Genomic DNA, 14,566 nt, shown 5'->3' on the forward strand with positions numbered 1-14,566 from the left:
TGGCACCTCTGGCCCACTTTCAACCTTCTGGTTGGGCAGAATCAACGCTATAAAAATGACGGTCCTCCCCAAACTATTATACCTATTGCAAGCCCTTCTGATAGCCGTGCCTGAATCATACTTCTCGCGCTGTATATAAACTCATTAGCAATTACATATGGAAACGGAAGCCCCCCAGGGTAGTGATGAGAAACCTACAGATCCCGACCAAGAAAGAAGTGCTAGGCCTGCCGACCTCCGAACATATTACAAGGCATCGCAAATTGGAGTAATCAAAGAATGGCTTTCCAAAAACTCCGGAAATCAGATGGACCAGGCAGTCGTGGGCACCCCACTGGGGAGGGGTGGGGGGTTGGGGGTGTCCTCTGGCTACACAAAGACGATCGCCCGCCCAATATACATAATTCGGACATCACTGCATTAGGGGAGCAAAAATGGGACTGACTGGGACGAGTTAAACAATTCACCACCTTCCCCCTCCCCTTGCCCCGATCTTTGGGACCCCCCAATTCATCACCGGCATTCGCTGGCCGCCTTCAGGAAGTGGAAAGAAGCTGGATGTACCAAAGTTGGGGACATGTTCCAAGGCCAAGATATAAAATCATTCCCCCATTGTAAGATGGAACTGGGTCTAGCAGAAGTGGAAAAAATGTAGTACCACCAACTGCGCCACTGGTTAATGGGCCCCAAGTTGAGGGCAGTGGCCATCAGGTCCCTTAACCAAATTCGAAACATTTCTCACAACGGACCCTGGGGATTAGAAACTCATTTCAAATATCTACCAAATAGCTCTCGGCGCAGATCTTACTCTTACCACCAAATATGTGAGGGCTTGGGAAGTGATTCTCTGGGAACCCATCACGGTGGAAGACTGGGAGGGTCTATTGCACGACATCCCAAAATTTACCCAAGCAATACAGATAAGGGAGTTCTGGTACAAGTTAATGACCCAGTGGCATTATACCCCATCAAAGATGAAACGGATATTACCCAACTCGTCGGGGATGTGCTGGCCGGACTGTGGAGAGATGGGAGACTGGCTTCACATCTGGAGGGGCTGCAGCAAATTGGAAGGCTATTGGAATCCAATAGATCAACACCTACACATGATATTCAGTACGAACTCCCACAGAGGGCCGAGGGAGGGGTTACTCTGCTTGCATACATCGGGATGGAACCAGTAGGCAAAATCCTCCAGGAAAGCATATGTGATCCTCTCCTATCTCTTTCGGCACTGCTGGTTATAGTGCAGAAATGGAAGGCAAAAGACCCCCCCCCTACAGTGCACAAACGGTTCTTGAAAATCTTGCACTTCACTGCGCTAGAATGGATATCGTATTCACTACTGGGTGCACAAGCAAAATTTGCAACAGACTGTGAGGAGGTGGTGGCCTTCTTGAACGATGACTATACTCCAAGTCCGCATACTCTCCGTGTCTTGGAAACAGGGTAAGGTTCGCCCAGCGATTATTCTGTTAACATTGAAAATCAATAAAGATTATATTATTTTAAAAAAGCATACAATCCACAGAAATAGTTTTCTTTCAGTAATAAGTGTCTAACGCATATGTAGTGAAATAATTTTAATTGATTCATGCACCCCGCCAAAACAAATCCACGTGTTTCACGACACATATTGGTATAGCCTGCCATGCAACCAATAATGAACTAAGCCAAGTGTGTCCTCTATTGTGCTGCTAACCACAAGTAAAGACCCACAAGTCAAACCGATTTGCCAAAGTAAAAGTCAACCATCACAAGTACACAAGAAAAGATTGTCCACACAATATATCTTGGTTAAGAAATATCGTCTTTACATAAATGTTTCGATATAAATGAACCTCTACAGCACATGAAAACACCACACTATGTATAGGAACCTACACAGGGTCTCCAGAACATATATACTTAATGCATGGTCAACCTGGTCTGCTAAGTAACAATCCCCAGTGTGGCAAGGGGAAAGCTTGAGACTGTTGGGCCAAAGTGGAAGTCAGACGCCTAAAGATAGCATGCACCCCCTTGGTGAGAATCCTTTGCCATCGCAGTCAAAAGCAAGTACTCGCCATCCTCAATGGCGCAAATAGGAGACTGTTGGGCGAAAAATCCCATCTGACTTTTGTCTCAAATAAAAACACACATGAAATAAAATCTGCTGTATGCATTACAAACCAGGGAGTTTTTCAATGCACACTAAAATAATGCACCTGACATTCATTGCAAGAGCTGGAATATCGCACTAACCTGATGTTGCCTGGAAACTAAAAAGGAGCTTTTCGTAAAGGGAGTAATTATTATGTTGCTTTCATGTTGTTAATATTAATTGGTCTTGTACCATACACTCCTGTCACTTGCATGGTCTCTTGGCCCTCTGATGGACCTGAAAAGGAAAGGGGGCTGATGGAGGGTATTGTTGGTAGGATGGAGTGGGAAAAGCTTTGATGTGCTGTTGGTAGCTTCAGTTCGGCGACACCTATCACTCTGTGCTGGTTTGCAGTCTTTGGCGTTAGTTGGTGGGTGTGGGCGTGTATGTATTTTGTGGATGCTTTGTAGTCTTGTTAAGTGTGTGTAGTTTCTGGTGGTTTGTGAGTGTCTAGCGTTCTGTTGCATTAGAGGTATGTTGTATGAAGTTGTGTTCTAGGGTGAGTAAGAGGAATATTTGAGAGTTGTTAGTGGTTTTGCGAATGTGCATAGTTTCTGAACACATAATGTATTAGGTTGATGCGCTTAGGTTCAAAAGCATACGTCGCCCTGAAAAGCATCTATGCACAAGTAAGGTCGTGTGTGTTTTGGCATGTCCGTACATGTACCCCAGCATTGCTTTTCAGTGCTGCTGTGCATCATGCTCGGGTCCTATCCCATTGAACGTCAGAAGAGGATGAAACCAAACGTGGATACATTCCTAAACCTCATAATATTATAATGTCCTGAGCCTCCTTTAAATATTTGACAGTACTGGAAACTTTACCTTTTCAATACTGCATCCCCAAGCAACTGGCAGAGTCATGATTTTGCGTTCGCTTGTACTACCATAAGGTGAGCCAAACTGTGCTTTACAATTACAACCACAGAAACATCAAAACTATGTCACAGGATTTACAACCACATTACAAAGACACCCTGAACCACATATAAATATAATAAAAAAATGCATTGCAGGTCTTCGAAAAATACATTATGGTTTGTTGCGCTCTATGGTTTTCCTATGCATTTTTTTCGTTGTGAGACTATATGTATAAAGGGGAAAAGACAAAACTACAAGTCCCAGAATGCACAGCAAAGAACAGATATTGATGACCATGTCATGGTGAAACCTAAAGCTCTTGGTGTGCATGCATTTGTTTGTTTTTCCAGTCTGGGCCTATGAGCAGAGAATAGTTCAAGGCAGAAAGAGCAGCTGAGCACAAATGGAGATAAGAGTAAGCATACAAATAGGAAATGCGTAGTCTTTCATCTATGTCTACCTGAATGCCACACTGTGGTCTTTCTTTTATGTTGGTGCTGTGTCTACCTGGGAGAGAAGAATGCAGTGTTGCCAGGTCTGCTTATTATGAGGGACTTTGGGCTTCTTTTTGGCCAAAGTCACTTATAATTTTTGTAGGTTGCTTGTGGTTTTTGTCTGCTTATTACCCCCAGTAAGCGCTTGTTGAGTTCAAGCAGACAAAATGCGCAACAAGCTGAATCGTTTCACATCCCTGCTTCATAACATAAATGAATGAGTTGACTACTTCCCTGTGCCGTCACTGTCGGCCTTCTTATCTTCATTTGAATGACATGACTGCTGCAGCGCCGCAACCCCTGCTGCTACATTTAATTAGCAGAGGGACTGAGAAGAGCATGTGGCTGAAGCCCAGGCTGGGGGTTGTAATTACTGCAGTCTGGATACCCATAGGGCAAAGACGTGAGGATAAAACCTTGCCTCAGTAAAAGCATAATGAGACCAGACTGGTCTGACCAGTAGGACAAGAGTGGTAATAGGAAAGGTCCTGTCCTGTTGGGCGCATGCAGCAGTTTAGTCTGCCATATGTTGTACGTGCTTTATCTCCAAAACATCCTCGATAACTGCTTTACCCTTCAACATACAGTGATTAAATTACACGCCGCAAGAAGCACACGCGAGCTACAGATGCAGCTGTCAAGCATTCTCACCACATTGTCAATCGGTTTACATTTTTTAATTCATGTGTCACTATAGGGACGTTTTCATATTGGTTGACCGTACACCTCATTCCGTGTCATTAGCAATATGAATACACAGGATATATAGTAAACCCAGTGACCCACATAGACTTGCTGATAACAGAAAGGTAAGGTGGCATACACAATTACAAATCCATTCTTGGCACCTAATTGTTCCACCAACAAACAGACATGCGTTTGGTTCCTGTTATGGGGCCAGCCCCCATACTTTTCTTTTTTTTTTTTTTACTGAACGTGTACATTACAAATGTCTATGAAGTAAAGAAATTGGAATAAAGTTGATTATACTTGGTTTGTCTCGCGCAAAAGTACTGACCAACTGTGGAATGATTGACATACCCCATCTCTCAAGTTTCCTGTGGTCATGAAGGTCTGTTTCCTTGGAATTCTTTAACTTGTAGTTTCCTCAATCAAAAACGTAAAGTTCCCATAATCCAAAAAAAAAAAAACTTGACTGGATGGCTTTCTCAAGCTTGGCCATGGTAAAATTGGTATCTTTACATACCTAAGCCCCCACAAAGGCTATTGCATAGCATTACAGACTGAATTCCTCCTGCATGTTGCGAACTCTATTATGCTTGCACCTTTCCATAATGGCACATTCCTCCTCTGCCCCAGTATATCTCTACTTTCTATACTGTCTCCTGCAACCTCCACCATCTGTCTATTTGCCCATTTTACTTCTGTTCATTGGGTCCATAGTTTCTCCATTAATTGCTCACCTCCCCTGGTTATTAAACATAACGCCTTGGCCAATTATGTGCTTTTATAAGTCACACACATACAAGAAGTTAAAATTGACACTAATGTTAAAAAAATAAAATGCAATTTTAATGAATGCTTTTGGTTCTAACATATTATTTGTGTTCTCTCTATGTATATTTGCTTTATTGTTGTTCTTACTTTTGAGACCTATCCACAGTGTTTTAGAGATGTGCTTGTTTTTTTCAGCTTGTTTTGAAGTGGCATTCAGCTTCTTTTTTCCTTCCTTGGGAGCACGCACCTTTGGAGCAACTTGGATCCACCACAGGTAATTTTCTTTCCTTTAGAGTTTGGTGAAACTGGGTATGAGGAGTGATTTGTGTAGCTCGTACGCTTATTTAGTTAGGATAGGGGACTTGCTTGCTAAAATTAACAAAGGAATGGCGTCGCGTCCTTGTGGAGTTTTGGCGCTACAGCGATAATTCGGAAACGTGAATCAAGGCATACCGTTTTTGGCAGACAAAGGGCTTGTTTAGTCTGGGGATTGAGGGGTAGGCAGTCTTGCTGTGTGCAGCATTGGGGATCTTGTGCTTTTTCCCCCATGCTATTCAGTTCATATGCACAATAAAGGGTAAAAACTGAAAGCCGATTTAAACGCACTCTCGGCAGGCATGTTTTACTGCATTCAGAACCCTCATTATAATTGGATCAGCAAAACTGGATATTTTGTTGCTAAATAGCATCCCGCTCGTCGTTCATGAAAGGACTCCTCTACGGTGTAATACAGAGCGGCCCCTTTACATATTCTGGCCCTTCATCGAAGTAGCGGGTAGTTGGTAGAGAAGGAGTGGCAGTTGGGTGAGAAGGGGGAGCAGTTATGGAGGGTGGATGGGGTTAAGAAGGGGAGAATTGGTGCACATGGGTATGGAGAGTTGCAGTTTGTGGTGAAGGGGCTCGTATTGGAGCAGAATAGTCATGGGCACTTAAGTGAGAAGGGGGCACTTGGAGAAGGGGCGGGGCAGTTGGTGATGGTGATAGGTGGGGTTTGGGGCAGTTGAGGCAGAACTGGGCAATTGGGGAATTGGGGAGAAGGAGGGTTTTGGCAGTTGAGGGAGAATGGGACTGTGAAGGAAAGCGAGGGAGAAGGGGATGGGTCAATATAAGGGGTAGGGAAGAGAAGGGGATTAGGGGGCAGTTGCGTGGGAGAGCGAAGGGGCAGTTTGGAGAAGGGATGTTCACCTGGGTGAGAATGGGGTACTTGGAGAAGGGGCAGGGCAGCTAGGGAAGGAAGACCGCTTTTGGGGAAATGGGGCATTTGGATATGGAGGGGCAGTTGAGAGAGGAGGAGGTGGAGGGGACTTCATGGGTGTTTGAGGGAAAATGGGGGAGGGGCAGATGTGGTGAAGGTGGCCTGGGGGAAGTTGAGGGAGGAGGGGCAATTGATGGGGAGGTAGAGGGCGGTTAAGGGAGATGGTAAAGATGGGCAGAGGGTTGGGGCAGTTGAGGGAGAAGGGGGCAGTTGGAGAGGAAGCATGGGATGGCAATTGAGGGAGAAGGAGCAATTGGTCATGGGGCAATTGAGGGAGAGGGGGTAAAGGTTGTTGGGGGAGAAGGGTGGTAGGGGCATTTGGAAGGTGGTTTGGTAGTTGAGGGAAAAGTGGTAGTTTGGGAAAGAAGGGCTGGGTGAGAAGAGGGTTGGGGGCTGATGGTGGGAGAAGGGAGGTGGGGGCAGTTGGAGACGGAGTGAGGGGCAGTTGTGAGAAGGGGGCACTTGGAGGAGAAATATGGGGCGGTTGGGGAAGAAAGAGAGCAGTTTGCGGGTGAAATGGGGCAGTTGAGGGAGGTGTTTGAGGTAGAAGTGGGCGAAGGGAGTTTGGGTGAAGGCATTGGGTGGCAGTCGAAGTTGGTACTCGAAAGGCTGAGTTTGCCTTGCTGGGAATCGGACCTGCCGATCACACAAAGATCGCAGCATCGAGTGCTCAACCAACTGAGCATTCTTACTGAGGCTGTTGACGAGGGGAGGGGTGGGGCAATTGAGGGAGAACGCAGCTCCTGTTGATTGTCTTTGAGGCACGCATTTAAAAAGGTTTGCTTGCTCAAGTGTTCAGCTACTAGGATTTCTCCCAGGTTGTCATGTTTCCAGTGCAGACGCTCACCCACAAGACCACATTAGTGGCATCAAAGCATACGTCTCCTTTTTGGATTTTGTTTTCCTTGGAATAGTTCATTATACATTGTTGGGCTTAAAAGGTGGACATAGTTATTGGAAATTCTCCTCTTTCAGGCTATTTTTCCAGTGTTGATTACTTTTTTTAACGGATCATTCATATATTGGGCCTGGGCCTGGCTGCATTGTCATTACGTAAATGTCGTGGGCCTGTCTGCTTTCTGCAGTGTTTTATTACCTAAAAGCTATGGCCCTGCCTGCACTGTCATTGCTTAAGTTTGTGGGCATCAAGGCACTGTGACATTGCCTAAAGGCTGTGGTCCTGGCTGCACTGTCATTACCTAAAGGCCTTGGGTCCGGGTACACTGTGTCTTTACACAGTCTTCACTCTAAACCCTTGAATCATGGTCTATGGCAAGACCACCTTACTAAGGCTACACCACCATATGGGCACCCTTCCCTGACTAGCCTACTGAGTCGGGCCACCCTGTCCATGCACTACTTGACCCTCGCCCCTGGTTCCCCAGGCACTTGCCCTCTTGGGCTCCCTATAACACTTGCCCAGCCCATGGGTACCCTCCCTCCTGCATTTCCCCCTCTCCCTTACCCCATCCTCCCTGAGCTGCCTCCTCCCCCCCCTTGCACTTCCTCTTGCTGCACTTGCACAATAAGAATGTCACAAGGCCTAGTAGCACCGTTTTATGTTTTCTCCTGTCCCTCCCACCCCCTTGCTTTGTGCATTTGGAAACACCTTTAGTTGTATAGGAGCCTTACATGTGCTCAATAAATACATTAAAAAAATAAAGATACAATGTTGTTCACTTGAGCTTTAAAGTGCACCAGACAAAAGGGCATTGGCCTTTCAAAAAAAGTAATCAACAGAAAAATGACCTGAGAGGACATTTTTCATCAAATGCGCTGGGGAGAATGCCTCACCTTTTTAACCCAGCAATATGTAGTGAAATATTCCCTAGAAAACAAAATCCCAATACGAGCATGTGTTTTGATAATCATTGTATGCGTCTTGTGGGTAAGTGTCTGCACTGGAAACATGATAACATGGGTGAAATCCTGGTAGCCAAATGCTTGAGCAAGCTTGCCTACCTCCGAAATGCCCAAGGTGCTTGGTGCTTGCCAAATGCCCTGGCCCACCACACAGACTCCCCATGCCTTGGGCTGGATATATATATATATATATATATATATATATATATATATATATATATATATATATATATATATATATATATATATATATATATCTCAGCAATTCTTTGTGAATACTAAATGTGGGCGTCCGGCTAAGCCATAAGATGGTGCTATGAGTGGCCGTGTCTGTTCCTGCATGTGCACATCTGTGTGTGTTCATGTGTGAGAGAGAGAAGCGATAGGATAGTTGGGGATGAAGAGGGGTGTGGGAAAAGGGGGCAATTGGAGGAGGGGCAGGAGAGGGGCTGGGGCAGCTGGAGAGAAGGGCGGGGTCAACTGAGTGTTGTCTGCTGTGAGTGCTGGCTGAGTTTGTGTACTGGGGTGTGTCTATCGGGGCTTGGGTACTGTGTTTGGGGTCTGGGTGTTGGGGGGCTGACTTGTGTGGGAGATATTGTCTGGGGAGCAAACGGGGGGCAGTTGTAGGGGAGGGGGAGGACTAACGGGTAGGTGGGGGAGGGCTGTGTATGTCGGGTGTGGCTGAGTGTGCATGCGCTGGGAAATTGTGTGTGTGTGTGGAGGAGCAGTTGGGGGGGAGAAGAGTTACGTGGGAACTTGGGGCGAATGAGTGGGAGGTCATTGAGGAGAAGGGTGTGGGGGGGGGCAGTTGAGGCACCTGTGTGGCGGGGCTGGTTGCTGAATTGGGCCATGGGTGCCGAGTGTGGCCTGGAGGAGCTGGATGCTGTGTGTGGGGGAGGAGTGTGTGTATGGGCGTGGCTCTGTCGGTGATATCTGAGTGCCTTTTCAAATGTCCATTTATATTCATATATTCTATCTTTCTTTGTAAAAAATTTGAGGTCTGTGTGCAAGCCCAACAGTTGGCCTACTATGGACTGCAGAGTGATGAGAAGGAAGCTTGCCACCAAGTCCTAAAGAAGGCTCCACCTTTTGAAACACAGAATGATTGCTTTGTATTTGTATTTTTGCAAACTGTGTTCATTCTTAAAGTATACAGCTATCCCCGTTGCATTTGGTAAATAAAAATAAAAGTTGAACACATTCTGAGTCTGTTTAATTCAATACATCTTATAAACTCAGCAATTTATACCTGCAGTATATTACTATCATAATGTAAACTAGTTACACGCTAACGCAAGCGACATTACTTATCGACCACTATTGAAGAAGAACATTGTACATTTCGTGATTACTGTGGTGATACCATACATGTATAGGTGTCTAGCTCACATGCTGCTGTATGAAACTGAAGATGCAAGTGCACTTGTGTGTATAACAATATAGTTGATCTGGTGAATTTGTAGGTTGGTGCCAACTTGTAAATGCTACATGTTTTTGTGCTATTGGGTATGGCTCATGACGGGTCCCCAACCTTTTGTGCGCCATGAGCAAAATGTGCATATCAAATGAAATGGTAAGCAATATCCATTCTTTGGTGGGACATATCGGCACTCAGTTGATAGACAAATATTGCTACACAAATTAGAAATGTAGTAAACTTAAGAATGTTAATGGAACATTTTAATTTGTAGTACTTAACAGTTAGAGCACATGGAATTTTAGTAAAGGAAATTTGCTATGCCTTTGACTTTAACATTAAGTGGTTGTTAACAGGAAATGAAGAAATCGAGGGGTCAGTAGGACATTTTTAGGCAGATAGAACCATTCAAGGATTAAATAAACATTACCAAGGGGGTTCAGGATCTCGAGCTAAATATTTTTAAGAAAAGTAGTGCAAATGTTTTGTCAGTAAAAATTGGTCACAAATGGAGAACTGATTTTCAGGTGTACTTTAGGGTTCTGCCTGGGGATTTCCCGGGATCTTTAGTGGCAAATGGTGTTTTTCTAAGCATACAAGACCAGTAATACTGTTCCTCAGTCATTGCTTACTGTATTGTGGACTGTTTTCTATTCAGGAATGTTATGAACTGTTGTGTTCCTGATTTAACACACAGAGTGATCACTATTCTCTTGAATACATTTTCAATAGCCAGGGGTAAGCACCATGAAAATGATGTTCGACAGCCAAACAGCTGGTTTGCGATGCCTAGGCTTGACAAGGGGGCATTGGAAAGAATGACTATTTCACAAGCAATTTAAAGATATTCTGATAAAAATGTTTATTGGCCAGAAAGGAACGTGTCTGTTGGAATGCGTCTTTGGTTCAAACTATCCGGAACAGAGCTATTGGCAAAAACTGTCCCCCAGTTCAGGGGGGTCCAGGTTATAGAAAGGGATGCCCCATGGTTCGATGCAGAATGTAGAATCTCGAAAAGAAATGTGAACCATGATTGAATGAGTGGTGTATACACGGCTGGCCAGGTTTATAATTTCAAAAGGGCATGTAAAAATTGCTAAAAGACAGAAAAAAGTATTTTAAAACAATTAGCGCCTAGAGAGGGGGCCACATTTTTGAAAGTAATGCGATTGTCGAGGCAGGCATTGTGCCATCTCCTTGGACAAGTAGTCCTCATTCACCTCTCCCCCTCACTGTAATAGGCCAATTTCCTACTGGGCGTTGCCAGTAAGATATTCTCCAAAGGTTTGTTGCTCATACTAAAGGAGTGGGCTCAAAGCAACAATATCTTGTAACTCTGCCAAGAGGTTTAAAGGGGAAGGCTTAGAACAGTGGGCCTCTGCTTCACTCTGGGCAACACCATGTAGAAATACGGTAAGGTAAGGAAGGGAGATTATTTGTGGCTTTTTTTAGATTTGGAGGAAGCGTTTTATTTGATAGAAACACCTTGTGGCGTAATTCATATTTTAATTGGGGTGGCTTTTTAATGGTTTATTAAATGTTATCCAACTGTGATACACAGACATCTTAGCGTCTGTCCGATATACAAGATCGGGGAATTATACATTGTTTTTTCACAGAAATTAAAGGGATGTCAGTTGGCCCTAATTCATTCCATTTAGACTTTGACTCTAGCACTTCGCTTAGGAAAGTATATCCGCCCTCTCGGAAGCGTACATTTTATGGCATGCCTCTTTATGCCGATGACACAGCTATTTTGGACTTAACCCTGGCAGGTCTCCAACACGGCCTGCTATACACAAATTACTAGTTTGGGAACTATAGTTTGAAATTAAATATGATAAAAACAAAAATTATGTTGTTCAGGAAACCTTGTAGCTGTTTTTTAAATGAATATAGAGATGAGGAGGTAGTTTGGGTCAATCATTTTTAAAAAAGACAGCTGGATGGCCATCTTTAAGGTTTCAAGGGCTTTTTAAGATTTCATTTATTTTAAGTTTGGGGCATTCATATTGGACAAGTGCTATAGTAATAGTGCTAAGTAATATATAGAAAAGGTCTGTTCCATGATTTTATATGGCAGCGAAATCTGGGGTTGCTCAAATGGTAATTTCCGGGAGGGGTTGCAAAATACATTTCTGTGCCAAGTACAGGCGCAAAATAAAAACCTGTTCCTCGCTCAAGGTACACCTGGTATCTCCTTATTAGCTAAATTGGAGGTGTTCAGTTTGAAGTTGTCGGCCAAGTTAAGATTTTGTACTTATTTTTTTAAAACACATCTAGGATTTTCTGCTAATCATAAATTGAATTTCAGTGTTAGCACGATTTCGTCCTCCCCTGGTAAAGAGAAATACTTGTGGTAAGGGGGGTCGGGATGGGTGGGATGTAGGGCACTGCCCATTTGTATAGTGGGGTGGGATGTGACTAAATTTAGCACATTAAGTCATTATAGCTGTTAAAGGAAGAGCTTGTCCGATAGGGAGAGAGGCAGATGTCCGAAATACACATAAACTGCTGTCTTCATTTTTACATGAAGACTTCCGCACACATATTAGAAGGTAGGACGACGTCTGTGAAATAGGATCCCCAGAATGCAGCAGGCTGATGCTAATATGACGTTTACGTTTACCCACCCCTCAATGAATGAAGAAGTTGTGCACGAGGAAGCACAAAGTATGCCTGCAACATGGGAGCCAAGGAAGATTTGGTTCATTTTCTGTGTGGACATGCATGGAAGCTTTGTTTATATAATTTATTGTAATTACCAGGTCTTAATATATAGCTTGTTTGAATAGGCAAAAGCTGTTTTTTGTTTTAGACTTATTCTCTCTGAATTTTATGAAATATGATACATGTTTTTAAATGTTGCTAACGTAATGGAGAAATACAATGACATAATATTGATTTATGTTGGTCATTACATGATAGGCTTTACAGATCACTTCAGCTGGGCTTTTTGTTTCATTTCTTAACAGATCCATTCCTATGTACCTCAGCAACACATGTACTAATATTGGAATGATAATGGGAAAATTGAATTGGCCCCTGCTCTAAAGGATGACACGCACATTCGTAAAGCATTCACCATTGCTGGCACATGAAGTGACAGAAGCTTTCTTAATTTGCAAGTCTTTATTTTTGAATTCTTCTTTTTTAATGAAGATTGAAATTATATGTTCATACATATTACACGACAACACAATACATTTTGCGCCAAATTCAACACTAATGTCTTAGGAGCCTTTTACTTGTGAGTCCTATTGACTGAATGAACAGCCCCATCCCCTTCAATTTATTGACTTGTACTTTTAGAAGTGGCACGCTTCTTTAGTTTTTTTATCCCATTGTACCAAACTCAGTATTATCACTTTCCCTCTTGTTTGTGCACTCCAGCGTAAACTGCTTTAAGGCGCTATTTACAAACATGGCTCTGAACTACAGCTTTACTTGCTTCTGGGCCTTAATCTTTAATTGGGGCTGAGCAGTGTACTCCAGATTTGGCTGCTTTTAGTTGGCTGATTTCTTTTTTGATTTCTGTCACTTTCAAACAGTCCCATTGTGAAATACCATTGTCACAATGTGCTTGTTACTCAACGAGCCGAAAGGTGTGCGTGACCCCGACCTGGATCGAGATGTAGGATGAGCCGTAGACGTCTCCGAAAACCCAGTTCCCCTGATTTCAAGAATCGGGCTTCCTCTTCGAGAGGGGCTCTTTTTCACGATGTTCCACTCTGCTATTTATGTAAGAACAGACAGAGTAATCTATAATGCAAAAGAGCGGGATTGAGCGCATCGCCAGACCAATGCTGCAAAAGATTCAGAAAAGGTTTTGAGTATTATGCCTAACTTGTTTAATTTCGTAACAGATCCATTTCTATGTACCTCAGCAACACATGTACTAATATTGGAATGATAATGGGAAAATTGAATTGGCCCCTGCTCTAAAGGATGACACGCACATTCGTAAAGCATTCGCTATTGTTGGCACAGGACGGGACAGAAACTTTATCAATTTGCAAGTATTTATTTTTTAATACATCTATTTTAATGTAGATTGAAATTGTATGTTCATACATATTACACAACAACACAATACATTTGCGCCAAATTCAACACTAATGCCTCAGGAGCCTTTTACTTGTGCGTCCTATTGACTGAATGAACAGCCCCGTCCCCTTCAATTTCTTGACTTGTACTTTTAGAAGTGGCACGCTTCTTTTGATTTTTTATCCCATTCTACCAAACTCAGTATTATCACTTTCCCCCTTGTTGTGCAGTCCAGCGTAAACTGCTTTAAGGTGCTATTTGCAAACATCGCTCTGAACTGCAGCTTTCTTTGCTTCTAGGCCTTAATCTTTAATTGGGGCTGAGCAGTATACTCCGGATTTGGCTGCTTTTAGTTGGTTGATTTATTTTTTGATTTCTTTAACTTTCAAACAGTCCCATTGTGAAATACCATTGTCACAATGTGCTGCAGTGCAGGAAAACCTCAAATTAATGGTAGAGAGAGGAAGAGTGAAAAGGAGACAGAGGGGGCTGTGTTGGGGAAGAGAGAGGGAAGGAGGGAGGCAGGGAGGGCAGGAGAGAGAAACAGAGAAGGAGAGAGAGACAGAGAGAGAGAATACAAAGAAAATATGGTATTCGGGGGCTATGTGTTTGCATGGAAAAGATTTTAGGCTTTTAATCATCAAGTGGAAAGGGGCTCTGTGACTGGTATCTCAGCCTGTTGATGCTTTGTTGAGTTGCTTGGAACATGCAAGGAAGTAGACCTGAAGCACTCCCGACCAGGTTGCATGTCTCTAAGTTACTGAAATCCCACATACCTCCTCCCTGTGCCACAAAGTTCTGGGCACTGAGCTCTGCAGTTGTTCCCACAAGTCGCCAAGCGCCCTAGATTTACTTTCTCAGAGTTGCTAGTTACTGCTACCCCACCTCGACCACTATATTTTCCCCAGATACTTGCTACTGTGGAGTAAGCAGGGCTAAGAGAGGGAGAGGGGTTGTGCCTATGCAAATCATCTGCCAGGATCATTCCTGGGAGGTCATTCCATCTCACCAGCTGACACCTGGGTAGC

General features: G+C 43.7%; 1 long non-coding RNA gene and 1 other non-coding gene across 2 annotated transcripts in view; both read left to right on the forward strand.

The window, feature by feature from the left end:
- Positions 1–9,274, forward strand: part of LOC138579827 (uncharacterized) — a 66,565-nt gene extending 57,291 nt beyond the window's left edge. The window contains exons 4-5 of the long non-coding RNA XR_011304139.1: positions 5,152–5,230; positions 9,073–9,274. This is a non-coding gene — a long non-coding RNA (uncharacterized lncRNA). The remainder of the gene's footprint in view (positions 1–5,151; positions 5,231–9,072) is intronic.
- Positions 9,275–13,367: 4,093 nt separating this feature from the next.
- On the forward strand, positions 13,368–13,474 carry LOC138581609 (U6 spliceosomal RNA). The gene has a single exon (XR_011304670.1). It is a non-coding gene; the product is annotated as a U6 spliceosomal RNA (small nuclear RNA).
- Positions 13,475–14,566: the final 1,092 nt, after the last annotated feature.

This window comes from Ambystoma mexicanum, chromosome 3p (genome assembly GCF_040938575.1).
Source record: "Ambystoma mexicanum isolate Mex_15411 chromosome 3p, UKY_AmexF1_1, whole genome shotgun sequence".
In the NCBI taxonomy this organism is placed as follows: domain Eukaryota; kingdom Metazoa; phylum Chordata; class Amphibia; order Caudata; family Ambystomatidae; genus Ambystoma; species Ambystoma mexicanum.